The sequence below is a fragment of the Sebastes umbrosus genome, chromosome 3 (assembly GCF_015220745.1).
Source record: "Sebastes umbrosus isolate fSebUmb1 chromosome 3, fSebUmb1.pri, whole genome shotgun sequence".
Lineage (NCBI taxonomy): Eukaryota > Metazoa > Chordata > Actinopteri > Perciformes > Sebastidae > Sebastes > Sebastes umbrosus.
The window spans coordinates 7,619,955-7,644,750 of NC_051271.1; the positions used below are offsets into that span (position 1 = coordinate 7,619,955).

General features: G+C 41.3%; 1 protein-coding gene across 2 annotated transcripts in view; it reads right to left on the minus strand.

Annotated features, from left to right (window-relative positions):
* Window positions 1-24,796, minus strand: part of pkn1a (protein kinase N1a) — an 84,044-nt gene that overhangs the window by 52,456 nt on the left and 6,792 nt on the right. The window contains exon 1 of one of the 2 annotated variants that reach the window (XM_037765279.1): window positions 839-843. The exons of the other annotated variant lie outside the window; for it this stretch is intronic. The gene's annotated coding sequence lies outside the window, so the exon portion shown is untranslated. Of the gene's footprint in view, window positions 1-838; window positions 844-24,796 lie in introns of those variants that run through there. 2 annotated transcript variants of the gene reach the window in all.

Here is a 24,796-nt window from a genome sequence, read left to right on the forward strand (position 1 = left end):
GGTAATAAATCAAGTGAGATAATTTTGTCATAGACTTCTATACAATCTTGACTTCTATTTGCAACCAGAGGAGTCGCCCCCTGCTGGCTATTAGAAAGAATACAAGTTTATGGTACTTGCATTGGCTTCACTTCTCAGGCCCCGGAGGTTGCCCTCTGCATGTAACAACATTCATCATCATTACTTGTTGCCTCGAAAGGTTTCTAGACAGTTTGGCAAATCATGATTATTGATCTACTGATGAATGACTCTAAGGAAGCCAACAAAATTGTCAAATAATGATTACAAAACTTAATACAATTATTAAGTTTCTAACACATAATAGTGTGGCACTACCCTTAAAGTGACATGCACTTTGACATGATGACACAATAAATCCTCTCCGCCTCCACCTCCCTGAGTAAAGAGTGCATACATGTGATCCACACCTGCCACTGTGGGAAAAACACTGATGAAATGTTTGCTTACACTTACAACATCGGTCACAGTGGGAGTAACTGCTGCTGCTTAAAGAAGGTTGAAGTGTTTCAGTATAACTGTGGACTGTTGTGTTTCTGCTGAGCTAAATGAGTGTGTCAGATGGTGAACTGATTGTGTAACTGAACTGGAGAGATGTTGTTTGAGTTCTTCCACTCGGCTCATGCCCTCTTATTCACATCGTCAATGCAAACTAACTCCTCACAAAGTAAGAAATACATTTAGTTATGACTAATTCTAACTAAGTATTTACAGATAAGATACTTTCTTTACTTTTCTTAAATGACTCATTGAAACCGGTTGAGAAATGTAGACGTTATAGTGCTTTTTAATCCAGAAAAATGGCAGCTCCCCCGTTCACTTGTATAGGGTTAAATTAGGCCAGTCTTGCCAGGTCCAATATGGTGCCCACGTTGGCGTATCGCTGCAACGGGGTTGAAGCGTCCAATGCGGCGTCTATGTTTATATGTCCACGGTTGACCCGGTGTGTAACACTGCAAAGATGGCGACAGACAGCTAACGGGCATGAATGACTCATCCTGGGCTAATTCAGTAAATAAAAGCACCAGGCGAGGCTAATTCAATCAGACTGTGTGAGCAGCGTAGAGGAGCCCAGGGCTGGACGGAGAGGGACAAGACAGAGCACGGGTTAAGTGTGTGTGTGTGTGTTTGTGTGTGTGTTAGTGTGCCCTCCACTGTGAGGACAATGCCTGGAGTTTTCCCACTGAGTGATAATGACCACTCGGTACAGAGATGGTGTCCACACAGAGGTCATGAAAAGGCGTGGTCGTGCAAGCGTACATGACGTGGACAAAAAAAATAGGAGGACAGATATTCACTTTTAATGAATGCACACACTAATACACGGACGCACACACACACACTTTCCAGTGAAACATGAGGACATGTCTCTTGGGGAGTGAGGCCACAGAGCTCAGCCCATTTCTGACTGAAGCCCATGTTATTATAAAGGGTGTGATCTGTGTGCTCCTACAGCTCCAGTATAATCACTCCAAAATCTCTGTTGAATATGACACTAGTAGGTGAAAATGCCATTGTAACTTTGACTTGTTCCACCATGAGAGAAGAAGGGACAGAAAACAATAGAAGAGGAAGAAGCTTTCTTACAGCAACAAATCATGAAAATGCGACGATAATTGTAATTTCCTCTCTATACTCAACAAGGAGACAAGATTGATGGAAATGACCCTTTTCCAGCAACAGATGATGAGTATATTGCATTGATGATGAGTTCCTGCTGGTTTGATGATCTCTTAAAATGACCAGTTTCATTAGAAATCTACTCCCACTATCATGTCATTTATATTTTTTTGCCTGAGAGATGAATAAATGTTACATTTTGGTGTATTTTGTATGTTATATGTGTGCCCTGTTTCAGACCCAAACATATTATAGCTGTAGTTGTCTGCACGTACTAAACCTACTTAAAATGACCTGCACTTCTCCCCTAATCTAGGCTACCTGAAAGGTACTGATCAGGTTCTTTCTGATAATATTTTTAGAGGAAAATCTCAGTATTTTTTTTATTCTACATCATGATAACGTTTGCCCAATACTCATTTTTATTGAATAGAGCCTGAACACATCATAGTGCACATGGCACCTTCCGTGTTGAAATCGGCAGGACGAGAGCAAGTTAATGTTAGCTGCTAGCAGCCGGTAAGCAGCACAGTCCTGCACGGAGCTAACAGCTAACGTTAACTACCTTCCGTCCTGCCGATTCCAACACAGATTTGTTGTTATTAATGCAGCATTATCAGGGGAAAAAATAGGGTGCAGGGCAGCGACGTACAGGAAACCTGCCCTGGCGGAGGTCTGCGCTCTCCGAGTGCACTTCTAGTTAGACTTAAAACAAAAGGCTTTATACAACTTTCTTTCCAAATAGGCAGGAGTACTACCCATGACCTGTATACAGACTTCAGTGGAGTTCCCCTTTAACTTCAACCTATCATTAAGGCATGCATGTCAGAAACAGACAACATATGATTGGCTAGCTGAAAATGTGGAAAGTTCTTCTTGTCTGGCTGAACAGGCTGTGGCGACAAAGGCCATTTGATGTTTAGGAAAACACATGTGCATACTTAGTTATGTCATGTAAAAAACTGCATGTACTGCAGCTGAGAATGCTGAAGTCATCAGGTTTCTCTTACAACCACACACACTAGCACGTACAGTATGACAGACGCATGAGTCTGCAAAGACTTTCTCTACAGTAACATGCACACCACTTCCCGTAGATGTCATCCACTGCCACATGGGCCACTTTGTAATGTTCTGCTGAAAAAAGACAAACCTGCAGAGAAATACCATTTCCTATCCTTGTCAAACTGAGTGACAGCATGATGGCAGAGAGAGAGGGAGCAAGGAGAAATAAAACAGAAACAGAGCAGACAAGGAGGAAGAAGGAAATAAAAAGCAAAACCAAGCATTTACTGTTTCCTTCAAAAAGAAAGGTTGGTTTAACATGTGCCTTTAACACAGTATTTTTGAGTGTACAGTAGCTACAGTACAAGACTGTTGCTAGTAGCAGCACAATAATACTAGTATACAAATGGACAATCATCAGCAACTCGACCCTCTGCAACCGAGACAGGAAAAAAAAAAAAACACTGCCGGGCGGCAAAAGCCAGTTTGTCCAGTCACGCTCATGAAAAAGACGGAGAGAGAGGTGGTTACCGAGGGGCAGAGAGAGAGAGAGAGAGCGACAGACGAGGCGAACAAAGCGAGAGCAGCATGGGGACAGGAAGAGAGGGAGGAGAGAGACGGGTGAGGCAGAGCTGAGAGGGTCACAGGACTGAAGCAGACAAATAAGCAGAGAAAGAATGAAGGAGATCAAATTTGGGGCAAAGAACAGCAGCCGCACTGAAACTGCAACTAATGATTATTTTCATTATTAATTAATCTGCAGACTATTTTTTCAATTCAACAAAAAAATGCACTTTATAACTTCCCAAAGGCCAACGCGATGTATTCAAATTGCTTGATCTATATAAACCAACAGGCCAAAACTCAAAATTATTCAATTCATTATCATTGTCGATAAAGTAAAGCATCGAATGCTCAAATAAGAGAGGCTGGAGACATCAGATGTTGGCATTTCTGCTTGAGAAATGACTGATTATTATTAATCGATTGACAAAATAGTTGCAGAAAAACTTTCTGTTGATCAACAAATTGATTAAAAAAAGATAATCTGTTAAGTTTTTGAGCGTTAGTAAAGCTATTGGAGGCATGTCTGTTTTGTTTATATGGTACATGAGCATGTATGGAGTCACCACAGGAGTGCCACAATAAAGAATAAATCTGTAAAAGAAAAAGAAAATAGATATGGAAATATAAAGAGGAATAAATAAAATAATAAAAAATGAGGAAATATATAGAAAAAAAATGAAAAAATAAAAAAATGTGGAAATACGAAGAGAAATAAATAAGTAAATAAAAAAATATGGAATTATACGGAGAAAAACACGCACAAAAAGAGCAGGGACGAAAAACACCGTTAGCTAGAAAACATGGATGCAAACAGGGGCACCTTTAATCGTCTAATTCTTTCAGCTCTACACAACATATGTTACCAGAAGAAAGAGGAGGCAGAAAAGAAGACAACAGGAGAAAGACATGGCCGCGATGGCTAAAACTGGGACAAGGTGACCTGATCCTTTGCAAACACACACTCACATACACAAACACTCATGAGAATAAGGGCAGGAACGTTTGACCTTTAACCCCTCTGGCCACGTTAAGCACCTCCAGGTCTTCCTACATCACCCTCCTTCCTTCTCTCCTCTCTACTTTCTTCCACAATAACCACCAACTAAAAAACATGCAAAACATGTGGCACTTTCGGAGAAAATCACTGAATTCAACAATGTCTGTTGCCTCTATTACGGTAGCTGGATCTGTCAATGTTAATAGCATGCTATTCATAAACTTGGCTCAACCGGGCGGCCATTGTTTTCACCACCTATTGGCCACTTCACTTCTTTGATTCAGGTCCGTATGAGCCTGACAGCTTGGCAGATGTGGCGGAAACCTTATTCTCTTTGAGCTGCATCCAACTCTTCAGTGACAGGACAAACGTGATTGCCAAACTCATTCATCCCACACAAACAAATCAAAAAAAGGGCTAAAGTGCAACACACACCGGCCGTGTGTTGTTTCATTTGATGCACCTGTTGCTGCAAACACGTTATGTGATGAGTTTCTGTTGTGAGTTTCTGTGGTGGCTTTGTTTGTGTGTGTTGTGGCATGTGAGCAATAATCCAGGTGAGCATCAAGCACTAACCCGCCCAACGTTTGCATAACAAAACAGCAGCTTCCTGACGTGCGGTTCAACACATGTGGGAGGGAAAGAGATGACAGAAGGGATTTTGAAACGAAGCCACCGCATTTTCTCCCTTTAGGCCAGAGGAAATGATGCATTGAACACATTTGCACCCTGGATCAGCACCTCTCAGCTATTGTCTCTTGACTACTTCTGTTGGTATGGTGTTTCCAGTGTGTGCTACATGAATCAAATTATAATCCAAACTTTAAAAATAACAATTTCATTTAGTTTTCTTCACAGAAATGAATGAGATGCTGAGATATAGGCCAACTTACACCCCTTAAAATCAAGAAGGCCTCGCGACCCCCAATGAAGCTCCCAGGTTGGGAACCAGTGCACTAGATCACTGGTTCCCAATTTGGGGGTCCAATTAGGGGTCACCAAAGCCTAGTCGCCACTGCACTAAATGACAAGACTGGTTTAACAAAGTCTCAGACAAACTCCAGAAACATTTTTAGCATCTGTCCATCTGCGCTCCCATGATCCTCCTGACCCTCATCTGGGCCCAATCATTATCTTTATATTTTCAGCAATCAAATGTGCCACCCAAAGTTGTCCTCATTAAAGTCACAGTGAAACGGAAGTTAGAGCGTCTTTAGCTTCTGTACGGCGCCATATTTCACAGTGAAATGGAATATTTGAGTGATGTACAGTCACGAGGGATTTAAATCAAATCTTTCGCTAAAAATGGGTGAGCTTAGCGCTATACAGGGGTACAGAGGACTGTTGGATCCACAGACACACCTCCATCACCTCTTATTCGATTAGGAGGATGTCGAGATGAAAGGGAAACTTTGACGATTTTCAACCAGCTCTGTGTCAGTACATGCAGATGAACGGCGCCGGCCTCCCTCCATGCCGCCGGCAACACTCTTGACGATCGTTTCGCGTCATCCGGCGGACGTTCATCTGCATGTTCCTCCCGCGCTGCAGTGAGTCGCCAAAAGTCTCATTTAATTGGATGATTTTTTTGTAAACGCCCCAGAGTGCAGGATGAGTCATCAAACATTTTGAACCGTTTTACAGAAGAGAAAAGACGGGGATTTGATGGGGAATTTGACATATATTTGGCATATAACAAGAGATAAATTAACAGTTAACACAGGGACACAGGATTAAAACTGGGAAAATGTATTTTTCATTTCACTCTGTCTATAAAAGCAATCCGAACCAGGTGTGATGCATGCAGTTAGATGCGCTTCGGATTGCAATCCAAACAAAGATTACAGAAATCCGCGTTTAAACGATAAGCAACATTTAATTGGAAAGCAAATTATATTCTGTACAACAGCCCCAATAGATATCTTATAATTCGAAACACACACACAAAAAAGGTTCTATAAATAAGCTAATAGATGACAATTCAATGAGGTCAAAAACTGTATATTACCGCTCTCCCAGGGGCCCATCAGAGCTCTGGCTCCCTGCCCTAATATAGTAGCGGTAGAGGGGAAACATGGGATAAAGGGGAGTAACCACAGACAAAGCTCCATACTGGATTTACATAGTTAAAGAACAATGATAAGCCCAACTACTAAAGCACAAAGAATTTAATCAACTGAATATCTAATGGGGCAACATATTCTGAAATGAGGAATTTGGCTCCTACACTGTCTTTAAGTATGCAGCATGACCAGACATCACCAATGCAAACTGGAAGAGCTTCTCTATTAGTTTGTCAGTTGCCCACGGCCCTGCCTGCACAGCCAATATATACATTTTTGAACAACAACACAAAACATAACACATGATCCTGTAAATTTGGCTATTAAAAGAATTATGGCCAAGATATGTACCAAGTGGGAAATAAACATTTCAGTGCTCTCATGGGGAAAAACTATGATATACCCACACGGTTTCTAAACTACCTCAAACATCTGAGAACTCACAAATAAAACTGAGCAAACAAGGTTCACTTACTACCTTTTTCCTGAGCTTTCAAGTTTCATTTTTGTTTCCAAAGTCAAGAGTGAAACTTTCATTCTCGACCTCGAACATATATTTGGCATTTCGGTTCTACAAATTTCTTTGTACTTATCCGCAGATTGTATGTCAATACTGGCTGCTGCAATTAACGAATATTGGCCGCTATATCGACCCGTCTCTACTCCTGCATACATATTATCCGTAACAGACACACATTGACATAGTTGTCACAATGAGTTGATCGGTTGATTGAAAAACAACTATTTTTATGACCGTTTGAGTCATTTTTAAAGAAACATGTTAAACATTTGCTTCCTTTTCTTTGTGGTATGATAGTGAAGTTAATATCTATGGATTTAGGTCAGCTGGTCGGACAAAACAAGATATTTGAAGACATCGCCATAGGCTCTGGGATACTGTCAAACCCAGGGAGCCTGCAAATGTTTAGAGACGAAGAGCAGAGGATCAATCACAAAGAGGTAGATATTTAAATGACAAACATCCTCAGGTGGGAATGTAAACACAGTGTGTACAGGGCGAACTGGCTCCATATCCATAACCACTGAAACCCTTCCTGGAATAGAGAGAGAAAGGGAAGGAACAAACAGCTCCTCTGCTGCTCTATTCTCCCGAGAACAAACACACACAGAGAGGCATTAATGTTCCTCATCATCAGCAGGGGGAGGATCCTCAGCTCTGCGGGCCATCTGTCAATCACTGTGTGCGACAGACAACGCTTAGTGAGCGGTCCAGACACACGTCAATCATTGTCCAATCCCTTCCCTGCTGAGTCAGGGAGGATGCCCCTACAACTGTCAATCATCCTCCGGTTAGTACACAACACGCCGTGGGAGGAGCTGACAGATAAACTGTTTTGATGAGTAGAGAGAACACAGATGCAACCGTTTCAGTAATAGTTTGAAATGAATCCAGGCGGGAATGTAAACACACACACACACCGGCCTCAAGAGGACTATTTGGCTTTACGGCACGGCTGCGTTTTTTGAAGATCTATTTATTAGGGAAGATAAAGTGAGCATGCAGTTCCTCAGAAACACCCTGCTTCTCATAACACTGGTTCTTCACATACACCTCTGTGAGCCGATGAACACCAGAACAGCACAAAGGAAAGAAAAGGAGCCGTCAGTCAAACGAATGAATGAAGCAGGTTTAGTCATTCTGATCATGTTGACTGTAGCTGTCGGTGAAAACTGGTACATCCTGTATGTTGTTTAAACAGGGAGGGAGAGGAGCATGAAGAAAGGCTGAAGACATACACGTCTGCAATATCTAATATGAACTATTAAAGGATGATGCAAAACTTTGACCTCCAAATTCTAATCAGTTCATCGTCAAGTTCAAGTAGATGTTGGGCATATGTGCCTTCACGTGAAGTTGTCCAAAAGATTAAATGACCAACGGCCAAAATGTCCGTTGGGAAGTATGCCAAATAAGTAAATAAAAAATGGCATATTATATTGCCTATTATTGTAAGATATGTTGCTGTTGTATTAAGACAACTTAAATATAAACTTGTATTATACAAAAGTTTAAATACCTCTGCTCCGCTGTGCTTCTAATCTAATACACTTTTGTCAAATTCAGTGTCAAAAATCTCCTCACGGTCGGCTGCCTGTCCGCTCTATGAAAAAAGACGGTCTTCATACACAGCCAGCTGACTGTGTAAATATGAAACAAACAACGTTGCTCGGACCAAGCCACTATAATGATGATATAAATAATGATTACATCTGTTTCTTCAATACATTTTGACTTTTGGACTGAGACAATAATAGAGACAAGGAGTGTGTGAGTGTGCGCGCTTGAGAGGGAAAGAGAAGGTGGTCTGCACGAAATCGGACCGACCAGCCAATCATTGAATTTTTTTAGACCGCTTCTGCATTTAACTTATTTTCAAGTTATGTCAAATGTAGGCTATGATATGGTTATTTAAATCAGATGTCCGGTAGTTGTTCTATATGGCTGGAATTCTGGAATATAAACGGACATATTGTCAGTCAAAACAAAAGTCTAGCATAAACGATGTGCCAAATTTGAAAGAAATTCCCTTCAGGCGTTCCAGAGATATCGCGTTTGCGAGAATGAGACGGACGTAAGGTCACACTGACCTTGACCTTTGACCTATGACTAAAATCTTAAAAAAAAGGCCAAACATTTGCTGGTTTCAGCTCATCGAATGTGTTGTATATGATCATAGTGAAATTAACATCTTTGGAATTTGGACAAAACAAGGCGTCATCTGGTAAATTACAACAGCAAACTGAAAATAATCAATAGTTGCAGCTCTGATCAGATTGTAAAAAAACATTGTCCAAAGTTAGATTATGTCTCAACAATAAATAAATTACAGCGTCTCATCACTCTCCAGCTGCAGGCTAGCTGTTAACTGCTGCTCAACTGTGATAATCCTCATTATGAAGTTTAATGAGTGTGTGTGTGTGTGTGTTATCCAAGCAAATGATATCTAGTAGTAACACAAGCTTTCACACCGTGTCGTTCACTTACAGATGAACACAGGGAAGCAGCGAGGAAGACAACACATTTACACCTTCACTCGTGCAAGTAACACATTACATTAAATGAGCAAAGAGTTTTGCCTCAAAGTGGTTTAAAATAAGTGGATTCAATCTCAACATAAACAAGAGTTAATATTCTAAAATGGCCTTTAGCTGCACAGTAAACACACACAAAGACAATGATTCACATTTTGCCTCTGCTTGGGACGTCAACTCTTTCTCTTATGTCTGATTCAGCAACATTTCGGAGACTTACATCATCTAAAATTATTTCAAATGTTTCTGATATTTATATCTTTAAATCAAGGAAGCGAAACTACCAAGTCTTTCTAGCAGCAGCAGCAGCAGCAGCACGTCAGCCTCTGTACTTTGCTGATAAACACGCTAACAGCGTGCAGATATGATCATCAGCAGTCTTGCAGAGTTTATGGTTGAGTAGTTGAAAAACAGAGGTTAGTTCAATTACAAAATGTTAGTCAGGATGAAAAAAGATAAATCGCAAGTTAGAGATGAATAAAGTAGCACAGAATAATGGTGCTAGACTTGTTTCAGTGAGAAATCTCAATGCACACTGCATGTGTGTTATTAGACTACATGAGCGTCGATGTGCAAGTAGAGATGTCTGGGTAATTGCTCTGACAGGTCTGGGGTATCTGCCTAGATGAACTTCATGGAAAGACAGCTCTGCAGAGCTGCACGAACAACACTGATACCACTGTATTTTACTCCTCTCTCTCTCTGTGTGTGTGTGTGTGTGTGTGTGTGTGTGTGTGTGTTAACTCTAAAGTAAAGAGATAGAAATAGGTCTGCATGGCTGATTCGCATTGGATCTGATGTCAGTTTGGGTTTGACGCTCCTTGTGAAAAGCATGAAAATATAGGGAGACGTGAGCTGTTCCTGGATCTGTTCACTGCGAAAGGATCTGAGTGAGTGCAAAGGTTAGATACAGACTTCCACCTGAAGTCAAAAACAATGTCTGCTTCAGGCTGTTTGTGTGCACAAGAAAGGAAATGTGTCCAAGAGACTCTCTGTGTGTGTGTGTGTGTGTGTGTGTGTGTGTGTGTGTGTGTGTGTGTGGCTGAGTCATAGCCTATAAAGAAAACATCTGGAGGCATTCCTGAGACGCCTGAGTGGTGACAACAGCCGACCTGGCAGGAAAGACGGCGAACAGAGAAGGAGGGATGAGGGGAAAGGTAAACGAAGAGCAGGGGGAGACGTGGAGAGATAGTAAAGCGATAAAGTCACCGGGCTTTAGCTGGTTTCACTGCACTCCCAGGTGGAAAACCTCATATCTTCAGAGATGTATGTGTTTTAGTAACAAGACTAAGAGTGCAGCCATGTTTGCGGCTCTGTGAGGTTGTATACATAGGAACAGCAATGCTTAAACCTAAGGAATCCGTTGGTCCAACCATGTCATACTAGCTTGTTGTGAAGGAGGCTAAATAACGCGCCAAACTTGGTGAGGAAAAAGTGGCATGGCCATTTTCAAAGGGGTCCCTTGACCTCTGACCTCAAGATATGTGAATGAAAATAGGTTCTATGGGTACTCACGAGTCTCCCCTTTACAGAATGCCCACTTTATGATAATCACATGCAGTTTGGGGCAAGTCATAGTCAAGTCAGCACACTAACACACTGACAGCTGTTGTTGCATGTTGGGCTGCAGTTTGTCATGTTATGATTTGAGCATATTTTTCATGCTAAATGCAGTACCTGTGAGGGTTTCTGGACAATATTTGTCATTGTTTTGTGTTGTTAACTGATTACCAATATATAGATACATACACACATTTGCATAAAGCAGAATATTTGTCCACTCCCATGTTGATAAGAGTATTAAATACTTGACAAATCTCCCTTTAAGGTACATTTTGAACAGATAAAAAATGTGTGATTAATTTGCAATTAACTTTGGACAATCATGCGATAAATCACAATTAAATAATGAAATCGATTGACAGCACTATTCATAACCCCAAAATATGATATACTATGAGCGAGAAAAGCAGCAAATCCTCATATTGGTAAAGCTTGGAACCAGCCAATGGTATTTTTGCGTGAAAAATGACTTCAACAAATAACTGGTTATCAAAATTGTTGCAGATGTTTTTCTTTCTATCCACTAATTGATTATTCAACTTATTGTTTCAGCGTTATATACAAGTTTAAAATAACCATATTATTTAGTGCAATGTGTTTTAAAGCAGATTAAACCATTCAAACATGCTTTACAGACAACTAATACAAATATAGACAACTTCTATGTATAAGATCATGTTACAAGTCACTGAATTATTGTAATAATTGTACCGTTTCCACTATATTGTAGCACTGAATAATCATAAGGACTGTCAAAGTTAACGCGATAATAACACAAATTCATTTTAACACCACTAATTTCTTTGACGCATTAACACAACTCGAAATTTTTAATTAACCTCTTGAAAATCTGGTCTGGCCGCTATTCAGTCTTTCAAGGTTGTAGCGGGCTCAGTTTTAAAGCTAGAGTGAAAATACTGAAATCGTATTAAACTAGAAAAACCTAAGGAATCCATTTGTCTTGAGTTTGCCATGTTATGATTTGAGCATATATTTTATGCTAAATGCAGTACCTGTGAGAGTTTATATATTTGTCATTGTTTTGTGTTGTTAATTTCCAATAATAAATATATACATAAATTTGCATAAAGCAAGCATATTTGCCCACTCCCATGTAGATAAGAGTATTAAATATCTGATAAATCTCCCTTAAAGGTACATTTTGAACGGATAAAAAAAGGTGCGATTAATCATGATTAACCAAAGACAATCATGCGATTTGAATCGATTGACATCCCTAATAATTATCGAGATAATATTGCATATCACGATAATTTAGGTCGGGGCGATTGCACTGCAAAATGATCACATTAGGACCCAGCTAAATACAAACGCTGCTCTCTCTGTGCTCCTCCCACTGACAATACTAAAATTGCTTTTGGGAGGGAAATTTTGCCCATTCAGTTTCACGGCACCTCCGTTCCGTTCCCCTGCTGACACTCCTCCTTTTCATCTCTTTCTCTGCAAGCAGAGGGAGGGATGAGACTGCAAGGAGGAGGAGAAGAGAGACAGACACCACCCTTCCCCACGAGACAGACAAAAGCCAAGGCAGTATGAAAAAAACAAAACAGGAGGGAGGAGAAGAGAGGAAGAGGGGAGAGAGAGAGAGAGAGAGATAGAGAGGGGTGACAGAGGGATGGTCAGCCAAAACGTGATAAAGAAGCAGGTGGAGGAGAAAGGGAGGGTGGTCGACCCACTGTGCCAGAGGCGACTGATGGATAAAAGAGCATGTGAGAGCCTGCTGGGAGGCCAGACTCACTGCCAAACACACAGACACATGAGGGGAAGGAGGAGGATGAGAGAGGGAGCTTGTGTTCATGGGTGGAGGAGAGTTCATTCAGAGCACATTTGGCAGAGAGCTACTGCTGTAAACGTGTCTAGTGGAGTGGACAAATATGCTGCTTTATGCGAATGTATGTATATATTTATTATTGGAAATCAATTAACAACACAAAACAATGACAAATATTGTTGAGAAACCCTCACAGGTACTGCATTTAGCATAAAAAATAGGCTCAAATCATAACATGTGATTATCATAAAGTGGGCATGTCTGTAAAGGGGAGACTCCTGGGTACCCATAGGACCCATTTACATTCACATATCTTGAGGTCAGAACCCTTTGAAAATGGCCATGCCAGTTTTTCCTCACCAAAATTTTGCGCAAGATTGGAGCGTTATTTAACCTCCATTGCGACAAGCTAGACATGACATGGTTGGTACCAATGGATTCCTTACTGCATTTAGCATAAAAAAAATGCTCAAATCACAACATGGCAGACTGCAGCCCAACAGGCAACAACAGCTGTCAGTGTGTCAGTGTGCTGACTTGACTATGACTTGCCCCAAACTGCATGTGGTTATCATAAAGTGGGCATATCTGTAAAGGGGAAACTCGTGGGTAACCACAGAACCCATTTCCAATGGATTCCTTAGGTTTTCTGGTTTCATAAGATGCCAGTATCTTCACTCTAGCTTTAAAACTGAGCCCGCTACAATCTCCGAAAGTTCGTTTACGTTAAAGAAATTAGTGGCGTTAAAACTAATTTTTTGTTTACACGTTATTATCAGGTTAACTTTGACAGACAGCCCTAGTTCATACTAAAATGGAAATTTTGAAAACAGAAATAATAATAGTACAAATAACTTAAAGGGGTTAAATCACTTTGGACTAATAAAGTAATGCAAATTACAACTGTAAGTGCCATCTCCCACTAAAACTCTGTTATGCACGGTAATGATTTTTGTATTTTGGGTGGCCATTTGTTTTTCTCAAATTAAGCAGTTGAAATGGATCAAACATGTTTAAACGGCATGGGGGAAGTAGATGAATGTGTGTGTGTGTGTGTGTGTAAGAAGTTGGAGTGCTGGTGGTGAAGCGGTGGGTTTAACTGAAGAGATTAACACTCTAAGCTGTCTGATGGCCAGACACACAAAGTCTAACCACTTCCTAACAAACACTGAGTGCAAATCATGTGACAAAATGCCCCGATAGACATCTTCTGATGTACGTATTTATGCTTCATCTCTAGCTTATAGCAGTTTCTGTGGGCAGAAGAAAGTCTCTTGTATAGTGTCACTCGCTGCATACGCAATGTCTCCTCCTTGAATAGCTACAATGTTCTGTATGATGTCAGTGGAGACAGGAGTGACAGTCTCGTTCTGAAATCTCACGTCGCATCCACATTGTCAGCTAAATATTCAGCCATGACATTAAAAATCTTTCGGATAACACTAAGCTATACTTTCTGTAGTCCAACACAACAAACTGACAACACCGGTGTCCCGTGGCACTCATTTTGCCAACTCTCACTCACGTTTCCACCGTTGTCTCTTCCGGCAACAAGTCACATGACACAATAACAAACAGAGAGCGAAAGGCAAGAAAGCTAGCAAGTGGGTCACATAATGCAGGAAATGCAAAGGCATAACGGTTAACACGGTAAACACGACCCCATTTGAAGGCACCACATGTCCCTGTTATTTTGGATAATCCACAGAAAGTAGCGTAATTACCTCGGGACCAGTTCCTCAACTTGACAATGTGGTAATGTTAGACGAACTCTAAAACATAATGTACTTTAATTCATTGAAATAAATATTACTGTATAATTGGTACTGCCCTACGTCACACAAACTTGTGGCTATTTTATAAATCGTAAACAAAAAGCAAAAAAATTAACCCTAGAAAATCTTCTGTTTTTCCATTCTGAAAGTGATTTAAAAAACTAAGATTTTTTTTCAAGTTTTAATTCTTCAAAAAGCTGGTTACCTAAGTATTAGTTGGTTGAGCTGAGCCGTGACTAACAGGTCACTGCGAGCAAGGCATGCCTGCAAGTTACATTGTGTGTGTTTGCCACAGTGTGTGTGAGAAAAACTGTGTGACAACATGTGGGTAGAGAGACCGAAACTGGCTACGACTACATCACATTTGTGTCTTGACAGCACCCATGGGAGACTGCGTGGCTGTACACGTTGAATCTAACAGAGAAAGACGGAGTGTGGAGGAGCACATTAATGTGCCTCAAGAGCACCCTGGGGAGTCACTGCCTTTAGCGCGCGTGTGTGTGTGTAGCAGCGTTAACGGTTGTGACGGTTGGGCTCAGGTGTGGCAGCAGCAGCCGCAGAGACCAGCGCAGCAGGTCTGTATGTGTGTGTGTGTGTGTGTGTGTGTGAGTGTGTGTGTTTACAGGACCTGCAGGGTTTACAGCTCATTTGTACTGAGCAGAGCTTGAACGCCTCATAAAGTAACTCAATGGCACATCCGTTAACATTAGTAGCTCCGTTATTTAGCCAAGCAGGACGGCGCTGCCCACCGGCTGCTAACCGGTAACGTTACAAACTCTCCTCCTGCCGATTTCAACATGGATTTGTTGTCCACAGTGTAGCTTTTTCAGGGAAAGAAACAGGCTGCGCCCCTTCAGGTTTAGTCGTAGTAGCGGAATGCTTTTGAGCGTTTTTTATTTCTTGCCACGAGGCTCCGGTCCCAAACAAACTGAAAGATAAAGCATGTGCCATGCATCATTGCACATGCGTAACTGTCGGAAAGCATCAAAGAGAAATTGAAAGTAACGGACACATGAGATGTCAAGGAATCAGACAACTAGGAACCAATCCTCTATTCCCATCCCTAGCGTTTTCCCTGCCTGCCAAAGTGGCGGATAGCCTGACGATTTTATCCGCCACTGCCAACAATTGGCCTGGTAATGTTCCAGTTGGCTTCAGAAATACAGTATAAGTGAATGAATTTTACAATCTGTCAAATTTACCAGGTAACTTAATTCAGCATCTGTCATCTAGGTTGTGTAAGAGCAGTTTCGGGTACAATAATCACATTAAGTTTCACCTGTTACATAATTTTTGTTTAATCTGTTAAATCTGTCAACATTCCCATGTTTAATATTGCTGAAAGCACACAGCTTTGCAGAGGCCCGAGCAGAGACATAAACAAAAGGTTTGGTTTAAAGGCATATTATCAGGAGGCAAATGTGGAGCGACAAACATGCGGATGAGAGCGACACATTACTTGAGACAGTGGATAAAACGGATAAAACTGGTGAAGTGAAGTAGAAGCCATCTAACTGAATTGAAAGTAGAAGAGGTTTGGTTGGGTTTGAATCAGGTTATATAAAGTATTTAGTGATAATGGACCTGATTGAGTAACCACAGCTTAATGTAAGCAACAGTTTAATCAAGTGGGAAGGGAAAAAGCATTTCAATCCAATCTCTAATTACATAGCCAAATATAAATTTTAGAGCCTACGCTTAGTTAATTGTCCTCTGAGAGTCAACTCTCATTAAAGCTTCCAAAAAAAGTGGCGATATGTACATGGTGTTAGGAGGAGAACGCCTTATCTCATCAACTTTTTGTACATGAACACCAAATGACTCTAAATAGGGAGGACTTCCTAAATAAGACTGGATGGAAATAGCCAGGTGTGTGTGCATGTGTGGGGGTAAAGGTGCATAAATCATTAGGTAGAAAAACCATGACCTCATCCTGTTTCCAGCTGTTTCTATGACAGCTCAGCCTTTAGTAACACACCAGGAAACACCTGTCCCCTCCTTCTCCTCAGCTGTCTATTTGTCTAACGATCCCGCCGCGTTCAGGCTTGCCGACATTTGAATGAGCAGGAGCTGAAGGCAAAGCCGGATGTCATACCGACTGAGTGTTAAATAACTCAAGTGACCCGTGCTGTGGGAGCTTTGGCTGCAAAGAAGTCAACTCACAGTCCAGCAGCCAAATTAATTTAAATGTTATCAAAATTGCAATATAGGGAACTAATGTCATTCAGAAGTTAACAAAATAACTTACACTTGTTTACAATCCACTGGTAGAGGCGTTGGATGAGAGACGGATTGAAATATCGCTTTCCTACATGTTTAACCGTTTCATCGTGTTTACGCTTGTTGAACAGGTGTAATGATAACGTATCTTGGCTTTTAGTTTTATTGCACTTACTTACAGTAACGAGTGTAGTTGTCTCAAGTGACATCACTTTGAGACAATTTATCAGATTTCGCACAGCCACAAAATGCTTTATACAACATCTTCACATATTCAGTAGTGCTCCCGCAAGACCTGAAACTGACTTTGATGTGTGGACTCGGTGAAGTTCCCCATTGAAGCCTATGGAGTTTTCTGTATCTCTGTCTTCCCCTCCCACTCCTCTGACTGATGTCTGACTTTTACAACAGTGAAAGATTGAGTGGTGTAAACAGAAACCATTCTTTTATCTGGGTTTTTGGTCCACTTCTCAATTCTTGTTCTTTCTGGTAAGAGAAGCTCAACATATCCAGTATAATACCGATAGCAATGAGGCAATACTAATGGTAAATAAATAATAACACGTCTCTTTTTACATTTTAAACTGATTTAATTCAAAGTGATTTGACTGCAACTCCACCCAGCTACCCAACCATACATCCAGACCCGAGCCGCTGAACCTCCCAGTGGGCCGAATGTTATCAGTGTAACTCGATCTCCAACCCGATCTAATGAGAGGGATTGTTTGTGGGGAGACTTTAATAACTCCCATAGCCTATTTATATCTTATAAGTCACACCCTCTGTGTATGACGCACAAAAACACATACACACACAACTTTGACAAAGACCGTCTGTACTGAAATGGAAGATCTTATCAAAATCATGCAGGCAAATACTTGCCTACTTTACTCAGTCAAAACAAATGTGAAATACACATGTATTTTAAATTTAATTGTTGACTCAAGCAATCATACAGTAATCTACTATATTTATTATTTGTAAATGGCTCCAACATGCACACAATGTTTTCTGACTGGAAATACGCCAAACCACCAACAGTCTTCATCAATATATACTCACAGACCAGGTTTGTGCTCGACACCAATGGCATCATGCAAACAGCAATAACTTATTCAGTGAGGTAACCTAACCTTGTTTAGTCTGAGAGTGTGTAGTGTATTTGGCTGCAGCCTGGTTAACAGCATCACATGAAAGCAAAAGTCTTTTCCTTCTAATTATCCCTCGTGGAGGACGGCGCTGGAGGGCCGACCATTCCCAAATGGGAAAACAAGAGGGAGGGCTGTAGGGAGAAGAGGAGGAGGAGGAAGAGGAGGAGGAGAGCAGCTGGTGTGAAGTCTGGACGGGACGGAGGGAGAGATAGCAGGAGAGGGTAGAAGAGAGAGGAGGAGGAGGGGGGGAGTAAGATAACAGAAGGGCAACATGGTAGATCACTTTACACTCCCGGCTGGTCCAGAACCATTCATCAGAGGCAGTTTGGTCAGGCTGCACTACAGAGGCCACAAAATGTTTCCTTTAAGCCTAATGTTGTTATGTAACTCCTACTCCTGCTGTACAAGTAGATCGTTTGCGATGTAAAGCCAAAGCTCACCATTTGTGTGATCGTCAGCCACGACCTGAGTGTTCACACTGTACGTGTAAAATAGAAGAAAAACAACACGGCTGGTCGGCTCCTGCGGGCCGTTCTGGCTGTTGACAGTTGTGAATAAATATTTGTTTCAAAGCTCTGAGGCAGGTAAAGTTTATGTTTTTTTCTAGCAGAGGTCTGTACGGGTCACAATGCTAACAAGGCAGAAACGTGCTGCCTCGATCATCTGTGCCATCCTGTCTGCTGAAGCGTCTATTAAAAAAAAAAAAAAAAAAAAAGAGGCGGCAGTGTATATGGGCTCGCTGGTGGCTAGGAAGGCGTGTCCATTTTGCAGAGAGAATTGGAGGTAAGCTAGCTATGTTTTACTAGCTATATCTATTGTAGCCTACATTGTTATCTTGATAGCTATGCTCTGATTACTGTAAAAAGAGTAGAAAAAAAGGCACCGACGTTGGGGAATCGGCTCGTGGCTCTGCTTCAACTGTGCGAGAGCCTGTCGACGGCCGACCAAAATTTCTGACATGTCAGAAATTCCTCCGCCTGTCTGACGGCCGGTCTGGAGGAGTTAATCGGCAAACGACGCCCAACAAAGCTGAAATTCGGTCCAACTAAAATGAGTCGTGCGACTAGAAATGGAATAAAATCGTACAGTGTATGCCCAGCTTTATGTAGCAGTGGAAGTAAGAAAAACTATGGTTCTACTTTGAAATATGACCAATTTAAAGTGGTGGTAGCATCTTTCACACTGATGTTCTTCAGTAGTACAACGTCTGGCAAGTGTTAGTGAATGTAAAACTCCCTCCAACCCATCATCACTGTCAGGTTTCTGGTACCAAAAAGATCAGCCAGCAAACAACTGCCAATGATTCAGTGACGGCCGTGTGTGAGGATTGCTGAGCAACTCTTAAATTAATTAGTGGGTTTTATTACACTACATACAGGGCTCGACAGGAGAAACTGCCCTGTTGCCCCTGGTAACTAGACTTGGACCATTGTAACCAGTTCCCTCGGTTACAGTATACGCAGACACCCGTGCACATCCGTGTAAATTTTTTGGTCCATTTACACCCATTAACTGACTGATGTGGCCATTTAAAATCTGGGTATAATGGCACAGGACCATTATTACTTTAACTCAACATAAAAATAGAAAACAGCCATTCTGTCAACCTTGGCAACCAAAGCTGAAAGCCAGTTGTCAGCCTGGTGACGAGATCTATATTTACGCTACAGAGTGTGTGACTTTGATTATCTGATGAGTTTACTTCATTACCAGATTATGTGTGATGCAGCGTTATGCTGACACATATTGTATATTTATCTTTAGGGCTGCTCCCTTTTAGTCAATTAGTCGACTAATCGGACATTTTGGTCTTGGTCAGGTCTAAGGTTTCTTTAGTTGATTAGTCAATTTATATGCTTTTTTTTCATGTCGAACAACTTATTTCCAATAAACTTATGAGCACATCTCTGGTAAACACAAGATTTAAAGTTGTGTGATTCTTTGTGGCGATAAACAATTTTACAGATCTGTCGATTAAAGAGGACCTATTATGCTTTTTCCCCTTTTCTTTAGTGTGTTATATGTTTTTTTTGTGCATGTAAAAGGTCTCCAAAGTTACAAAGCCCAAAGTCCACACCAAAGGGAGTCACTTTCCCCCACAGAAACACTGCTCCTAAACTACCTGAAACACATTGATTGAAGTCCTGCCTTTTCTTCTGTAACGCGGTGATGACACCAAGTAATACATTTACATAATACCTGCCTAGCAGGTAGTTTGGCACGCCCTCAAACAAAGCTAGTTCGAGCAGACCAGAGTGGACCAGCTAGAAATAATAGGTCCTCTTTAAATCAACTAATCGACAAGTCGACAAATTTATATGAGTTAGTTGACTTTTTGGTCGAGGACAGCCCTATTAATCTTGTTATCTGTCATATGCAAGTTTCAGCCTGTTCTGTGGCCACAGTCGGAGATGACACAGCATCCTTCCACCAACATCCTTCTTTTTCTGTTGCTACTTGTTTCCACCATTTACTTACATTAATGCACCAATTCTATGTCATTGTAATTGGTCACCACATCCTGACACATTACATGGTCAAGCCACGGAATTTCAAAAATTTGACAATGAAAATTCTTTGGAGCCCACAACACGGCATCGGGAAACTCCGCCACCAGTCTGTCATCTTTTTATATGGAGTCACTGAAGACTGTAGAGCGTCATTTAACAATACTGACTTTCCCCACACAACTTCTTTTTTTGACCAAATGTTTTATGTCAAATCATGCTAAGTCTGCCCAGTCCACCAGGGGCTTTCTGTGGTATAACTGACAGTGAGCTTGGTTAAACCTGGGAACAGAGGGTCGGCATATTATTTAGAGACTACTTTTGGCAACCATCCTCATACCCTGCAAGGGAAAAAACTGTATTTAAATTCCCTCTGAATCCATGGCAACAGGGCCAGCAGGATAAAGTTTTTCCCCACTGGCCACACTAACTGACACGGTCTAAAGGCTGTGAGGTGATTTTTTAGAATAGAAAATGGAGCCTGAAACTATGGTGTGTTACCTGTTGAATCGGATGGTAAAGTAATAAGGCTTAGCAAACACATGCAGAGTTGACTGGTGACAAATTTGGGTGCAAAGTAGGGCTGCACAATTAATTGAATATTAATCGTGACCACAATTTTGCCTTCCCACAATTAAATGAACATGATCACCTGCGATATTAACGTTTAAAATGTGTGTTCTTTTCATAGAAAACTCTGCTGCATATCAAATCAAGCGCTTCCTAAACTAGCAGCACTACAGATATTATCTATACAACCAATGTGTTTATGATTAAATTAAGAGCATAAAATTGTTTATCTAGCTCTTAATGTTGCTAATTTTGCTCTCGAAGTGCACCGGATTGAAGTATTTAACTTTAAAATGTAGCTAACAAAGGGGTAGGACATGAATATTCCTGTATTATTTCATATTGCAGAAAAAAAAGTCAGTTTTTTTTCAACATTGTGCAGCCCTAATTTGTACATTAGCAGGAATGTAGCACAGCATGGAAGTGAAAGCAGCGCTCTGTTTATTTTAATGTGAAAGTGCAGTAATAAAATTATGTTGTCGCTAAAAATCAATGAATAATCGTGATAAATAATGGCAATCTCAATATTGATCAAAATAATCGTGATTATCATTTTGGCCATAATCGTGCAGCCCTAGAGCAAAGTATGCTGAAATCATTTTGATGAGCTACCTTTAAGTTGAATATATGGAGGGATCCCCCCCTGACTGTCTAATGAGGCTTACATATCAACGCTTGTGCTTTCTCGTTGCAGTGTGAGCTCTGGGGAACCATGCCTAGTTTATCCCATTAAGTTGGCCGATATTGCTTTGTTCGAGAACTGTTTACCAGCCGACCCCCTGCTGTGGGGGAAAATCGCCATGCGTGAATCACCATTATGTGTGCAAAAAGGATGAGAGCGTTGTACACTTCAGGGGTGGCAGGGTGGGAGGTGGTTAAAAACTACATTTAAGCTATGAGGGGGGAAAAAACTGTTTATTGGCCAAGTCCTGCACATATTGTTCATCAACACCCTATCAGAGCAATGAAATGCACGTCAATACACATGCTTTGAGCTAAATCCCTGTGAAAACATGCCGTTTCCTGATTATTTCTCCAGTAAACTCACCGTAGCTCTAACATTGCATCAGCTTATATGTCCTCAAATATCTTGTCCTATTAGGGGACATTTCCCCAAAGGGAAAACCCTCCCAGAGATTACAACATAATGCTCTCTCTCTGTTGATTTCTTTCTGACAACTGAAAGCATGCGGCAGCTCAATGTTGGGTTTTACATGCACAGTATTTTGAGGCATGGAGGGAGGACAATGAACAACTATCCATTTAAGAAATTCTTCATCCTGTTTGTCTAATTTTCTAGTTAAAGAAGGAACATGATATAACTACCCTTTAAATCACTCTTTCTGCATTCCTCAACACGCATTTTAAGCTGTCAGTTTATGCAGAAATCCTCCAGCAGCTCAAGAGATAGTTAACCCTCTGAGACCCACAATAGACCTATTTTTGTCTTTTTGAGGGGGGGAAAAGGGGGTCTTTAGGGGGAGATAGCAGGTCAGCAGTAGATGTCACATAGAAGTGGTGTACATCATCTGAAAACTGAGAACCTGAAGATTAATTTCAGATGCAGTTCAGCACTGTGTGTCAAGTTGTTCTGGTCATAAATCAGAAATAAACATGAATGAATTAATTACTTAAAATAAATTGTGAAAGTGTATAAGAGAACATTATGATAGAAGTATATGATGGCCGTTCTCATGCTCTATTATGGCTCATCAGTTGTTGCAACAATTTTTGTGTTGATACCATTTGTTACACAGATGTGGTGCTAAATTTAACCATTTCTTACCACTCGAGAATTTATAAAAATGATCAGTAATTCCTCCAAAATGCCACATTAAGACACCAAGACCTTGAGGAACACCAGAAAAAAACCATGCTGTGATTTGGTATCAAAAACTTTAGACGTTTGGAGATTTCTGCGTTTTTCGGCGATTGGATGGCGAGCACTTCTGTTCTGGAAACTGCAAAGAAACCCCCTTATTGTCAATCTAGCTAGGAAAGTCATCCATCCTCTGAATGCTCTAGGTCTCTAGTTTGTGGCTGTAAAGTTGCATGAGGCTGTGATTATCCTAGAGGTCACCACAGGTCATTTTATACAGCGAGGTCAAATTTAAAAAAATGGTGTCACTACAACAAAATGGCTACTATGGTGACTAATGTCATCACACATGAATACGGCATGTTTACATGAGTAAAGGGGAGACTCGTGGGTACCAATACAACCCAATTTCATTCACATATCTTGAGGTCAGAGGTCAAGGGACTTCTTTGAAAATGGCCATGCCAGTTGTTTTTTTTGCCAGTGTTTTGCCCAACTTTGGAGCGTAGCTATTGCCATAGTTGGTACCGATGGATTCCTTGGGTTTTCTAGTTTTATATGATACCTGTACCTTCACTCTAGCTCTAAAACTGAACCTGCTACAGCCTCTAAAAGACAGTAAAGTCGGCCGGGATCGCGGCTCTCAGAGGGTTAACCTAGCTGAGTGGCTGTTTAAACAGCACAACAGCAGTGCTGAGCGATGGGGCTGAGAGGTCGATACATGTGGCCCAGGGGCCCTGGGCACTGCCATAATGAGGAGCGGTCAAGGGTCAAGGTATGTCAGAGCGCAAGGCTGCTGGTGTTGACATGCCATGTGAGAGGGAAAGTGAGGAATTACTGCTGTTATGTAATGAAACTTCAAAAAATAAAAAAAGGATTGTACTGATGCGGCCATGAAGACACAACTTTAGCATCTGTAAACTATTCTGCCTCACAGGAAGAAAAACACTAATATTTCTGTTACATTTATGTTTTGGCTGAGTGACCCACCCTGACCTACTTGCTCCTGTACATCCTCCTAACCACTCCTGCTTTTTCCAGTCCTCCCAGTGCTCTCACAGAAAGCTGGTGGGGTTAACTGGCCGAGGGTGATCGGTGATGTCATGACAGTGTGTGAGCTCAGTGTTGCTTGGCTGAGTGTGTGTGTGTGTGTCTAGGGAGAAGGAGGGGTCCAACTGAAGCAGGAATGCAGGGGTACATCGCTATGAGGTCATGAGAATTATGGGATGTTTGCACAGAGGGAAGGCGAGATGTGAATGAGAGATAAAGAAACCGATGAAGCGAAACATCAGCTCAGAACAGCTGCTGGGGCCAACTATGAAGCAGAAACACGGTTTAATACACCCCACACACACCATCAACCACACTTGATATATGGGGCTTTACTACCCAGCCTTGAGGGTGGCCAGCTGGGTGGGTTGGTTGGTTGGTTGGTTGGTTGGTTGGTGAGGGTGTTGTCACTAACATGCTCCAGCCAGGATGAGGAAAATGAACTCACAGTGAACTGAATGTGATCTGGGCTGCTGGTGTCAGACAATACAAGCTATTGTAGTGCTGCGGCTGTAGAGCCTCATCATCAGCATAATGCCCTTTAGACCTCCCTTTCCCTCAACCCTCCACCAACGGGCCCAAGCAAAGCCTTACCCACCACATATGAACTGCTCCCATCTGAGCAGCAATGACGCAGCTACAGCACAGCAGTGCTCTACAATATGGGAAACAACTGTATTTCACTCATGAGAGAATGAAAGTGTCAGGGAAAGCTGTTTGAACACAGCTGGTCAACAGGATCAGAGACGGTGGCCAAATATAAACCGTGCCGGCAAACTTCCTCTTAAAAGGTTTTGTTGTTGCAAAACAATTCTACCATACGGTTAATTCAGAAGGTCTTCAGGAACTTTTGATCATATCATACTATCTTCCTCAGCAGATGGAGTTGCCCAAGAGTCAAGGAAGTATACATTAAAATTTCCATTATTATTGGCACTTTAAAGCAGCTCTAATAAATATTTGTTGTGATAATGTATAAAATTACCCAAAAATACACAAACAAACACATCCATGATATCTGAGTT